Source organism: Nomascus leucogenys, chromosome X, assembly GCF_006542625.1.
Source record: "Nomascus leucogenys isolate Asia chromosome X, Asia_NLE_v1, whole genome shotgun sequence".
NCBI lineage: Eukaryota > Metazoa > Chordata > Mammalia > Primates > Hylobatidae > Nomascus > Nomascus leucogenys.
In genome coordinates, this window is record NC_044406.1 from 96851329 (window position 1) to 96866050 (window position 14722).

Here is a 14722-nt window from a genome sequence, read left to right on the forward strand (position 1 = left end):
AAGCTAGCATTTCTCAAAACGTATTCCATGGAGTACTAGTTTCTGAGGATTGATGTTGATAGTATTACATAAAGAGCTCCATGAACAAGCAATGTTACAAACCACTGGATTAGTCAAATGTGGTTTCCTGGCTGCCCGAATATTCAGAGTCCTTAATAGGTCAACAGGTAATGTGAATCTCCAAAAACTAATGGGGTATACCGGATTTAAAAATTTTTGTGACCTCACTCACAGAGATGGTGGTGAGGGACTAGTGGTTCTGAAAAATGCAATTACGAGAACACTACTCCAAAGTGACTAGAGACTTGCTAACAAAGTGACTTGCTAACAAGAATGGACACTTTTTATCACTTTACATGATAAAAGTTAAGAGAACAATTATGTGCTAAACTATAGGGTACTGTCCCTCAGCCCCCTAGTGTCTCCATTTTCTTCTTTGCTCAGCTTAGATTCTATAACCATCCTTAAAGTCACTGTTTAGCATACACCCTAGATTCCCTAGGCTCTCTCTGCTTTCGTGTGATTTGAATAATAGACATCCAATCATTGTTAAATCCTACTCTCTTTATTCCCAACCTGCCCCAGCAGCCGAATGAGATTGGATAAAACCTTATAACCGTCCTAACCAGTCTTGCTTTAGATTCATGACCACTAACGTCAAATGGGCCCTTAGTACTATCCGCTAACTTCACTACATTCATTTCATCCATTCATTCTTGAATGTTCCTGGGTGGATGTTTTACATCTTTCCTTTCCTCAAACTTCCGACACTTGTTTCTACATTTTCCCTTTCAGCTGCTACCTTGCTTCCTATTTCACTGAGAAAATAGAAGTTGTCAGAAAAGAACTCCCACCAACCTATTTGTGTTTGTATCCACACACTCTGCCTTCCCTCTTGTCACTGTGAGCGAACTGTCTGGGATTCCACTGAATGCTGACTCCTCTACTTATGCACTAAATTTTATTTCTTTTTGCCTAATCAAGGTCATTACTCAAGTCATTCACTCCTCCCTCATGGCATCAATTTTTCTTTCACTGAACAACATCTTCAATGTTTAAAAAATCTGTTCTCTTCACCCAAGCCGTAGCCTCATTTCTCTCCTCCTCAGAGCAAAAATTCTGGAATGAGTTGTCTCTGCTCATTAGTTCCAATTTCTCTCCTCTCATTTTCTCTTGAATCCTCTCCAGTCAGGCTTTTGCCATCATCACTCCACCAGAATGATTCATATCAAGGTCAACAATATCTCCTCAGTATTAAACTGAATGGTCATTTTACTGTTCTCCTTTTCTTTCGCCCAACAGCGGCATTTGACACAGTTTATCACTCTCTCCTTGAAACACTTTTTTCTTCCACTTGGCTTCCAGGGCACCATGCAATTCTTAGCTCTCTTTCTACTTCACTAGCTACTATTTCTTAATATCCTTTACAGGTATGTCTTCATTTTCCTGATAACTAGGTTGTCTGATTGGCATCTCAACTTGAAATTATCCAAGGTCAAAGTGACTATTTTCCTTATACCTGCTTCTCCCACAGCCTTCTTTATCCATTCTTCTGGTTATTTAGGCCAAAGCCTTGGAGTCTGACTTGACTCCCTTTTTCTCTCACACTGCAGATCCTATCTATCAGCAATACTTTCAGCTGAATAGTTAAAAGTTTATTTATTTAGAAACAGCGTCTGACACTGTCATCCAGGCTGGAATGGAGTGGCACAATCATAGCTCACTATAACTTCAGACTCCTGGGCTCAAGGGATCCTCTTACCTCAGATTTCCCAGTAGTTGGAACTACAGGTACTCACCACAGTGCCTGGCTAATTATTATTATTATGATTATTATTATTATTATTATTAATTTTGTAGAAACAGATGTCTTGCTTTGTTGCCCAGGCTGTTCTTGAACTTCTGGCCTAAAGTTATTTTCCCACCACGGCCTCTCAAATTGTTGGGATTACAGGTGTGAGCCACTGCACCTGGCCTAAAAGTATATTTAGAATCTGAACACTTCTCTATTGCTATAACCTTAATCTAAGCCAGCATCATTTCTTACTTGGATCATTACAAAATCCATTAAACATGTAAATCAGATCATGTCATGCTCCTGCTCAAAACCCTCCGTGGCCTTTTATATTGTTCACAATAAAAGCCAAAGTCTTTAGAATGACCTACAAGATTCTACATGATCTACCTTCATTCCCATTACCTCTCTGACCTCATGCCCTGCCACTCTCCTCTTTGATTACTGAGATCAGCCATATGGCTTACTTGCTGTTTCTCAGACATACCAAGAAAACTCCCAGAGGTCCATTGCTTTTCCCTCTAACTAGGATGTTTCTTCCTCATAGAGCGTCATGCTTATTCACTTGCTTCTGTCAAATCTCTGTGCAAATGACACTTTATCAGTGATACTTTCCTTACCATCTTATCTAAAAATTGCCACTCTCTGCATGCTTCCTACAACTTTACTCTGCTTTATTTTTTCTTCATAGTGCTTGTCATTTTCTGATATATTAATATTGATTTGTTTGTTTACTGTCTATCTTCACCACCAGAATGTAAGCTTCAGGAAGGCAGGGATTTTATTTTGTTGCTGCCGTATCCCCAGTCTGTAATGTGGTGGCTGGCACATAATAGGTGCTCAATAAATTTCAAATTATTATAATAAAGAATGATTCCAAGTGCAATAGGAATTCCAAGATTCCTGCCATCTTCAGATGGACACAGATATCCTTCATCATCTGCAGCAATCCCCCTCCCAGTGCCAAACTCTGTGACACTGCGTGTCTGGTAGTGAGTTTAGTCTTTACATAAGGACTTCCAGGAAGTTCCATAGATTCTTAAGCAAAGTGCTCCATTATTGAAGCTATTTACCTAGAAAGATCTTTGCGGCTGTGTGCGGTGGCTCACGCCTGTAATCCCAGCACTTTGGGAGGCTGAGGTGGGCAGATCAGGAAGTCAGGGAATTAAGACCATCCTGGCTAACACAGTGAAACCTCGTCTCTACTAAAAATAGAAAAAATTAACCGGGTGTTGTGGCACGCGCCTGTGGTCCCAGCTATTCGGTAGGCTGAGGCAGGAGAATTGCTTGAACCCGGGGGGTGGAGGTTGCAGTGAGCAGAGATGGCGCCACTGCACTACAGCCGGGGCGACAGAGCAAGACTCTGTCTCAAAAAAAAAGAAAAAGAAAAAAAGAAAAAGAAAGATTTTTGCCAAGGGTCCTTTTCTGATACATAATATTTTTTGAATAGGTATTAGGTGTACACGATCCAAAGTGCCAAATGTTCAAAGAGCAAGTAGTGAAAAGTATATTCTACCCCTCCCACTGCTACCAACTTATTCCAAGCCACCCACATTTTTTAACTGGAATTATAGCACAATTTTTTTTAGAAACAGAAGTTGGATGATGTCACTCCTCTGCTAACATCAGCCTGGGGCATGTCATCACACTCAAGGTAAAAGCTAGAGTCTCCCTCTGCTCCTAGCCACCAAGATCCCTTCCTGGAGGCAAACACTCTTACTAGTTTATTGTGAATTTTTTAGAGATAGCATATATATTATACACACATATCTCCATGTGTATAATTCATTTTTAAACCGTACACACTATTTTTTATATTTCATTTTTCTCACTTTATTCTACCTCATTCTTTTTAATAGCTACAGTTGTATCAGTATGGCTTCTGTATTCTCCAGAGATTCTTACGCTGCAGTCCATGTATGGGCTTCACTGGGTCTATGAATCTCCTGAAATTGCATGTTGACACTTGTGTGCATGTGTACATGTACATCTTTTAGCAGAGCAGGCCCATATCTTTGATCAGATTGAAAGGAATCTGAGACCCAAAATGAGTAAGATACCACTATATTGAGTCTGAATCTGCCTTCCTGAAACACCTACCCTTTAGCCCTAATTCCACTGTTTGGAGCAGTTCTGTCAGGACCTAGTACATAGAGGACATACAACAGGTAACTTGTGAAATGGATGAAGGGACAACATAAAATGAATCTATTCTCTCTCTCTCTTTTTAAATTTTTTAAAATTTTTATTTATTATTATTTTTTAAAGACGGAGTATCACTCTTGTCACCCAGGCTGGAGTGCAAATGGCACAATATTGGTTCACTGCAAACTCCGACTCCCAGGTTCAAGCGATTCTCCTGCCTCAGCCTCCCCAGTAGCTAGGATTACAGGCGCCTGCCACCATGCCCAGCTAATTTTTGTATTTTTAGTAGAGACAGGGTTTCACCATGTTGGCCAGGCTGGTCACGAACTCCTGACCTCATGTGATCCACCCACCTCGGCCTCCCAAAGTGCTGGGATTACAAGCGTGAGCCACTGCGCCCGGCCTATTCTCTCTTCTTTATGTTAGCTTTTGGTTAGCCTGAGGAAACTATCATATTCTAAGTCATCCCTTTTCTAAAGTTAATGGGTTTCTTCCTCAAATGCCATCAGGGCAAGCTGTTAATTTAAAAAAGTGAAGTGGATCAGATGTGAGACAACAGCAAGTGGTAAGACCTGTGGAGTCCACATGGATAAGAAGTTCACATTCAAACTCACATATAACACATCCGTAATCAAACAAAAAATATTTTCAGGCCAGTTTTGGACTATGGGCAGGCAGCTTGCAAATGTAAAAATTTGGACCTAGTACAGTTTGTTGATACTCCTTTCACATCTTCTGCACTCTATCAATTCACTTTTGTCCTCCCCATAGGCCTGACAATTTAATCAAACTAAGGTAGTGCCTGCATCTCAAATACCCCTTAAGATTCCTTGCTATTATTCCTTTGCCAATATGGCTCTTTCTGTATAAAATGCCTTTGTGGAATATTCTCTATTTGCCCCTCAAGATCCACTTTTAAAAATAGACTATTTTGTAGAGCAGTTTTAGGTTAACAGCAAAATTGAGAGGAACGTACAGGGAGTTCCCATTAGCCCCTAAAGATCCAGTTTTCACCCTTCTTCATCCTCTTTGTGTACCCCCCGAGACTCACCTTTATAGACTGCATTTAAAAAAATATTTTTAGTTATTGTGGGTGTATATATTTTTGGGGTACATGAGATGTTCTGATACAGGCATGCAATGTGAAATAAACACATCATGAAGAATGGGGTATCCATACCTTCAAGCATTTACTCACTGAGTCGCAAACAATCCAATTACAGTCCTTAAATTATTTTTAAATGTACAGTTATCACTGGCTATAGTCACCATGTTGTGCTATCAAATAGTAGATCTTATTCATTCCATTTTTTGTACCCAGTGACCATCCCCAACTCCCCCCAGCCCCCCACTACCTTCCCAGCCCCTGGTAACCGTATGAATTGGCTTCCTTGTCCTCTGAATTCTTCTTGGATATGGCCAATGTAAGGCACTAACAGGGGATTGGAGATCAGAGACAGGTTAAAGTCTGGGTATTAATTCTCCTGGCTCCCTCTTTATGGAGTGGGTGCAGCTTGGCCTTATCCTGTTAGAAGGATCTGCTGTGAGCCACAGACATTTTTTTGGCAGTCATCTTCTATAGCTATGGCTACTCTGTCTAGGTTCTGGTTAACTGCTCTCTCTCCTTGGCTTTTCAGGTCTCAGGGTGGTAAGTGCTCCCTGGGGTGCTTCACCATCCTTTTTGCTTTCCCTTAACAATGCTCACACTGTTATAAACAGTCTGTTCATTAAACTCCACTCACTTTCCTGTTGAATACGCTCTCAATATCCTACTAGATCCTTTACTGTTACCAATGCCTTCAACTCCCTTGTGTACTTGGTGTACTCCCCATTGTTAAGGTCCCAGCTCCTGGGACAATGTGGTGCATTCCTAGATATCACTCCCTCTGAGAAAGTTAGCTATTCCCCCACCTCTTCGAGAACATTTCTTACAACACTCTGTGTTTAGATCTTGGGCTTCTTATGATTGGGAATGAAGCCTATTCATTATTGTTTTCTCAACTCCTGGCCAAGTAGATGTTTGGTGAGTATTGGTTATCTTTTTATATCTTTTTATATAGTATTTTATATCTTTGTGAGGAGGATATAAAATCAAGGAAGGAGGATATTTGCTTTTTATTTCTTTCAAATTATTTGATTTTAAAAGAAATGCCTACACATTATTTTTAAAAAATTAAAATGAAAAGAAAAAAGTAGTAAAAGTGGCACTGTCCTTCACATCCATGCTGGAAGTAACAGTGGTAATGGTTTTTGTTGTGCATCCTTCCAGTATCTTTTTATGCACATAAAGGCTTAAGTTTGTGTACATAAAATGTAGACTCACATATTTCTCTGCTCCTTGCTTTTTTTTTTTTAACTTAACAACACACCTGTCTTTCTATATCAGCCAGTGTAAGTATACAGACATACTGCATTATGTTTTATGGCTGCATTGTATTTCATTTGATGAATTTACCATAATTTATTTAACAAGCCTCTATTATTAGTTAATCTAATATTTTCACTGTTAAAAGCAACACAGCTTAAAACACAGAGACATACTGGATCAAATTTAAGCCCAAAAATATATGGCTGAGCTCCAGAAGCAAGAAAGGAAAACTGTCAGATTCCAGAGACAAGAGAAAACTCACAGTCACAGCAATGAGCATAATTGAAACCTCACCACTCACAGGAAAAATGGGACCAGGTATATTCCTTAAAGGATGAGGTTATAAGTCCTCTGGAGGGCTTAGAATTGAATTAGAATTGTGCTTCCCGCATAAAACAAAGATTAGAAGGATGCTGTCCCATTTATTATTTAAAAGCAGATTTCCCACATAGTCAGGGGTACAATAACAACAAATCTTACTTAGTACTTACTGTGTGCCAAGCATTGTTCTACATGTTTTACATGTATTTATTCGTTTAACAGTCACAGAAACCCTATGATATTAGGTACTATTATAAACCCCATTTTATAAGTAGGGAGTAAAACATTTAAGTAACTTGCGCAGCTAGAAGGTGGCAGCTCTAAAATTCAGACTCAGGCATCCTGACTCCAGGAACATGCCTGTAAGTAAATGTGCTATACTGCTTCTCTACAAACAGGATGTAGGTCATCTTCCTTAGGATGAGGTGGAAATAAACTCACCCATAAGAAGTTTAAAACTTTAAACCTGAGCTGCACACTAGTATGAAACCAAAATTCACAGTACCCACATAATGCAGAAACCCTGGGGTGAGAACTTAACATAAAACCTGGCTCAGAGCAGGAACACAATGAAACTCTAGCAGAGGCAAATGAAAAACCGCCTGTAGACCCACCTCCATAACTGAGAGTCCAATTCTTATGGAAGGGTTCTAACAGAAAACAGTTCCTGCAGAAGATAAGCTCACATGCAAAAAAATGATAAAGCACATGAGGAAATTGACTGGAATGAGTTAGTTGGTATATACAAGAAATGGGAGAATTATGTCCCAAGAAACTACAGATAATACAGTAATCTGAAAGGACTTTATTTTTGGGGGTTTTCTCTTCTTTTTGTAGCCCTCATGTATGAAAGAACTTTAAATTGTTGTATGTTTGAAGGTTTCAAGATGTAAAAAAGGAACATAATACATAAAGCAAGAGCACAACTTCCCTCGGTGTGTGTACACAAATTAATAGGCCAGAAATGAAGAATATAGAAAATTTGGGATGAGCATTGTAAGATTTTAGTTCTAGCCCCAATGGAATATTTAAAAAGCCAAATGACAGTTTAAACTACAAATAAGTTATGAGTGAAGAGAGAACAAATGGAATAACAAATAGAGCTCAGATAATCATAGAATATAGCGTGGCACTATAAAAATGCTAAATATGAAAGGGAAAATAGAAGACACATATGATATAACAAGAAACTTCACATTCATCTAATAAAGCTCCAGAAAAAAATAGGAAGAGATAATATTCAAAGAGAAATAGCTGATAATTTTCTAAAACTGAACAGGACATGAGTCCTGAGATTAAAACCATGTACCTAGTTCTAAGCAGAATAAAGACAAATTGATACCCTGTAGATGCAACAGGGTGAAACTGTGGAACTTCAAAGATAAAATGAAAATCTTGAAATCTACTATAGACAAACAATGCTGCAAAATATTTCTGTAGAATAGATTCCTAAACATGGAATTTCTGGGCCAGGGTATATGCACATTAAAAAAATGAATATGTTTTAAATGCATGAGTGAGTGAATTAATGAGTCTAATAGTACTTCTCTCAATCTGGACATGTATTTATTTTAGTACAGCCTGAGATTGGATCGCCCAGCTATCTATTTATTTATATATTTGTAACTGCATCACCACTATTGATTTCTATTGAGCATAAGACCAATTAAAATCCCCAGGACTTTTTCAAATGAAAGGCTGTCAAATGAGGTCCTCTTTAACATGTACTTAGGCAATTAATCTTTAAAACTTAGAAGCAGGGCTATTAAGATATTGGTGAGATCACTGAGAGCTAGAGCTGTTAAAGAAGGTTTCATAAAGGAAGTAGGACTTAGGCTGCATAGAATTTATTTTCGGTGGAGGGTGCAAAGGACAGCTTCCATGTTTGTGGGATGGAGGTAAGAAGAATGATAAGGTGCATGAATAGACCATAGGATAGGAAATGAGCTTGGGGTGGATACGTAGAGGGTGGGTGAGTAAAGAGATAAGGTTCAAGGGAAGGGGTGGGGCAAGATTATGGAGGGCCTAAGAAGCCAGGGAGAGTGTCTGCATATGATATTATACATGGGCAATTGGAAGTCCCTTCAGCCTTTTTAAAGGAAATTATATGTTATCTGACTGGCCAATGACAGGCTAACTAATCCAGGAAGGAGCAAGAAGGCTGGGTGAAGTAATGCAGGCCCCTAGTTCTCCTGTTTCTGGGTTACTGGATAGGTTATATAGCAAGTAGTCAAGCTTAGCAAACAGCTCAGGGACACTAGGGTGACTTGATGTTAAACTGCCTGACTAGTGAGAATTAAGTGTAATAAAACTGGAATTGCAAGACTAAAAATGGTATTTAGGCAGAATACTCTACTAGCAAATTCAGGATTCTTTAGAGCTGAGTGGGAAATATAAGAAAGAAAGATGCTGGATGCAGGAGAACAAGAGATAGAATGAGAAAGTGGAATATACACTGGAATGAGCAACAGGAAACCTTAGTTCTAGTCTCAGCTCTACCCCTACTAACCGCACAACTTTGTGCAGATTACTTAAACATTGAGGCTAGTTTCCTCCTCTGCAAACAACCTAGAATACAAACTCTAGAGGGTGGTAACCAAATCTGCCATGTTCATCATTATATCTCTAGCCACTGGTACAGGGCCTAGCACGTAGTAGGGGCTCAGTAAATATTGGATGAATAGATGAATGAATGAATGAATGAATGAATCAATCAATCAATTAGAGCCTGCCCTGCCTGCCTTACAGAGTTATTATAAACTTCAAATGAAATCAGGGATGGGGAAATATTACATGAACTTAAAACACTGAGCAATCCGATGGTAAAATACTACAGCTACTACTCACAATTATTATTTTAAAAATTAAATTAGAATGCTATTTGTAGTCCTTTAAGGGTGAAATCATAAGTGGGCTAATGATTTCAAGTTTTCTTAGCATGGAAAGTAAGAAGAAAAGGAAAAGTATAAGACATTTTGAGTGAGGTAAATAAAACATCAGAATCTGTGTTCTGAACCATGTTCTGTCATTTGCATTCAATGTGCTTATGGTAGGGCTAATATTGATGTCAGTTATAGTTAGCATTCATTGACTACATATAATAATGCTGTGTCCTGTCTGTCCTTAAAAAAACAGAACATCCTTCAAAGAAGGTAATCGTATTCTCATTTTAGTGATGTGGAAACTGAGATTCAGAAAGGTTAAATGACTTGCTTTTAAAACCATGGTAAGGTGGTTGCAGAACCAGACATTTTCTCCCAGATCTTTTTGTCTCTGAAGCCAGTGGGAAAAAAACTGCAGATAAATAGATTTCTTTACACCATAAGGAGGCCTTTGCTAAGAGACAGCAGTTCAAAGATGGAATGGGCTGCCTCCTGAGCTAATGAGTTTCTCATCACTAGAAGCAGGATCGCTATGTAATTTGCAGGACCCAGTGCAAAATGAAATGGCCTTATGTCCAGGAAGCTGGTCTTGGCTGGTAGTTTGCAAGCAGAAGTCAGCCTGCCTCCAGACAGGGATGTCAGAGTGAGGCGTCAACATGAGCTGATGCACAGGGCCAGATGGCCTTAATCTGAGACTCCATGGCTCTATTCTATCAGCCCAAGTGGGTTAAGGGAGCATCCCAAGGTAGCTGACATGACACCTTAGAGGCTTCAGATGAGAGAGAATTCTGCAAGAGGGCTCGGAGACAGCCATGGTGCTATGATCATCTGGGGCACTGAAAACATGCTCTGCCCTATGAGGCAGCACCAACACTCAGAAGAAAACAAAAAAGAAACTCTTTTAGTGGAGGTGAAGTGTAATGAAAAGAATTTGACAGATGTGGGTTCAAATCCTGGCTCTGGCAATTACTAGCTAGCTATTTGCCTTTGAACAAATCACTTAAACCTCCCTGTGACTGTTCTGTCATCTAGAATATGATCATAGTACCTGCCTTGCAGGGGTGTGGGGAAGGAGGCAAGTCAAGTGTATCTGGCACTGGGTAAGCCCTCCATAAATGTTAACTGTTGGATGTGTTTATAAACCACTGGGAGTGGGGACGGTATGACATTGGGTCATTTACCTTTCCTTGAGCACTTCATGGACCAATAGCCAAATCTGCCGGACCCACCTAGGGGCATGGAAACCATTTCCCACTCTAGTGCTGCTAACTACAGCACTGCAGTAGTGGTAGGCAGTGGGTGAAAGTGGAGTGGGGCCACTAGTAGATAGTAATAACAATAAACTCTCCAGGAGAACAGGGCCCTCAAGCTTTTCCCCTAGCCTTGAAGATACTCACAGGAGATAACTGCCCAAGTCCAATCTTGGAATCCTGCTAGTTGAGTATTTTACCCACAAGGACATTTCATGAGATCAGGACTAAGAATAAAACTCACTTCTGCCCAGTAGAGCTATACGCATTAGTCACTTGGAATAGCAACAATCTTAATATCTTTCTATTTGTCTGCAAACCCCACCATCCCACCTCTTTAAAATTCCGTGAAATGGCCAGAATAGCGAAACACCGATACCTACAGTTTTCCGGGAACTTCATTGTCCCTTACGCAACATAGAAAGAATGGTATGAGAACTAAGGGAACATTGCAGTAAATCACTGAATTTCTTGGCTTTCTTTTTTTCTTTTAATAATAAAAAGCACTCCAATCAAACTATTAATTAACTGGGAAAAGGCTGGAACTACTATGTACTAATCCTCGCCCATATCCATGTGCTGCACAGTATTTTCTTACTCAGGACTGGTGGAACATTTCTTTTGCTTTTGTTTGAAAAATTACTTTTTATTTGGCCTTGGGCTGCTATCATAACTTCTCTTTTCACTAGATTGCATAAGCCATACATCTACACACATTTTTGATTTGTACAGGGAGTTTGAATTTTAATATCTACCTCCATCTCAAAAACCTCTCCTCTTTTGTCCTTTTCTTCAAGATTCTGATTTCCTGTGGACATTCATTTTGAAATCTTACATAAATCTTGCGTTATTCTGCCCATTTTTTTGGCTGCAAGGCTCAGCTTTGGGGCTATAAATGTGAAATATTTCCATCATAACCTATCTTTGGGTATCGGAAGGTCCTTAATGTTGGAAGTTCATTGAATAATTGCTTATTTTAATAGATGTTTATTTTCATTCACATTTCTCCCTCCACTCCATCCCTTGGGGCAGTACCCTAGTTCACCTCTTCATCCACTGTCTCCTTGAATGTTGCGATAGCCTCCTAAGCAGCCACTCCACATCCAATCTCCCCATATCCAAAGTATCCTAAACATAGCTACCAGTCATCTCTCTAAACCACAGCTTTTGGCAAAACATCCTTAAAGTTTCCGTTTTGCCTAAAGAGCAACGTACTAGCTCCTCATCCTGGCATTCGAAGCTGTCTATGTTTATATGTTTGCCTATCTTTCTTTTCCACCTTCTTTCCCATTACTTATCTGCATATAGCTTTAGCTTCTGCCAAACTACCATTCTTTGTTTTCAGAGCACACCCTATACTTTCCAGCATCAGTGTTTCTTCCACCTGGAATTAACTGCCTGCCACAGAGATCTCTGTTCATCAGCCTATTCATTCTTTAATGCCCAAGACACATGCCACCAATTTCATTTGAATGGTCCTTAGAGACACTGAAATGGTGCCTGCTGTACACCCGTCCACCCTCGACCCCCGCTGCCCACTGCTGGCTCTTCCAGTCTTGTGAAACATTAACCTCTCCTAACAGCAAGCACAGCTTCTCCATGGAGAAGACACTGAAATGGTGCCTGCTGGCCACCTGTCCACCCCCCACCCCTGCTGCCCACTGCTGCGTCTGCCAGTCTCGTGAAACATTAACCTCTCCTAACAGCAAGCACAGCTTCTCCATGGGGCCTGCTCACTCTGGCCCTCTGGTCCCACCATTTTTCTCACTACTCAAATAAAGTTTGGAGACCTTTCCCTGATTTTTAAGAACATGCTAGCTCTTTCGTGATACTCGTTATCATACCACCCCCGTCTGCTTTTCAGTGTACCTTTCAATTGCTCTCTAGTGTTCCATTCTTGATTGTTTTCCATTTCTATTATAGCTTTCAAGGAGAGTCTTTACTTGGCCTACTTTCTTAGTAAATGGTTTGGTGAGATTCTGATTTTCATCTGATATTAATTCTTTCTCCATGAGAGACAGAGAAAAATGAAAAAAATATCTCGCCTTCAGTTATTCTTTTCATATTCTTTGAAATTCTAAGTCACAGAAGTCTTCTGTTAGGCTGCTACCTTCATTTTAAGAGACTCTTCCCTCAATGACAAGTTGTGACTTCAGAACTAATGGCAGCCTCTCATGGCTTTCTGCTCAGTCCCATTTTTCTTTTCTGGATCCACTCTGGGCCCTCTTTAAAGTGATTCAACTTCCCAAGCATGTGATTTTACGTATTTTAAAAACAAGTCTTGTTTTTTCAACTCATTCTGAAATGTGGCTGCCAAAGTAAATACCCAACCCTCTCTAACACATACATACCCTCTTTCGCACACACATGCACATGCACATGTAAATATACTCCTGAGGGATGAGGAAAGCAATGGTAAATGAGGAAGCAAAAAAATACCACTTTTCATTTAGACAGACTTCCCAATACTGATGAACTAAAACTCAGGGATTTGTGATTTGAAATGCATGGATGGCCTTTGAGTGGTCTTTTCAAATCCCCTAAATATATCAATTTAATAACTTATTGAGCATCTACCATTTGATGAGTGCTGTGTAGATGTATCTATATATATCATATAATTTATTTCTTGCTACAACTTTTTGAAGAGATTATTATAATCCTCATTTACAGATGAGGAAACTGTCTCTGGGAGAGGAAATGATTTGCCCAAGATCCCTTAGGCAATAAGTAGTAAATCTGACTTTGAAACACAGGTCTGATTCCTTTTCCCCACCAGATTTCCCACGCATTCTGGTACAGGTGGTGTTTCAACAGATGGGAATGGGGCAGGGTAAGAAAGATAGTATGAATAAAGGTACAGACATGGGAAAATGTAGCTACACATAGGACAGTAATAGGAATTAAGGTTGCAAAATTGTGTTAGGGACATAACACACAAGGATTAGAAACTTGAACTTCCTTCCATTGTCCCGAAGGGACAATAAAAGATTTTGTACTAGGACAACAATATAATCAGAGAGCCAAATCAAGAATGCAATCCAATTTACAATAGCCATACAAAAAAATTAAATACCTAAGAATATAACTAACCAAAGAGGTGAAAGATCTCTACAGGGAGAATTAACATACACTGCTGAGAGAAATCAGAGGCAACACAGACAAATGGAAAAACATTCCACACTCATTAATTAGAAGAATCAATATTGTTAAAATGGCCATACTGCTCAAAGCAATCTACAGATTCAATGCTATTCCTATGGAATAACCAATGTCACTTTTCACAGATTTAAAAAAAGATTTTAAAATTCATATGGAATTTAAAAAGAGCCCAAATAGTCAAAGTAAACCTAAGCCAAAAGAACAAAGCAGGAGGCATCACATTACCCAACTTCAAACTATACTACAAGGCTACAGGAACCAAAACAGCATGTTGCTGGTACAGAAGAAGGCATATAGACCAATGGAACAAGATAGAGAATGCAGAAATAAAGCCACACACCTACAACCAACTAATCTTTGACAAGGTTGATAAAAAATAAACAATGGGGACAGGACTTTCTATTCAATAAATGGTGCTGGGATAACTGGCTAGCCATATGCAGAAGATTGACACTGGACCTCCAGCTATCACCATATACAAAAATTAACTCAAGATTGATTAAAAACTTAAATGTAAGACTTCAAACTATAAAAACTCTAGAAGGAAACCTGGAAAATATCCTTTGGACATCAGCCTAGGCAAAGAATTTATGAATGAGTCATCAAAAGCAATTGCAACAAAACCAAAAATTGACAGGTGGGATCTAATTAAACCAAAGAGCTTCTGCACAGCAAAAGAAAATATATTTATTATCCACCCTACAGAACTGGATAAAATATTCATAAACTATGCATCCCACAAAGGACTAATATCCAGCATCTATAAGGAACTTAAATCAACAAGCAAAAAACAACCCCA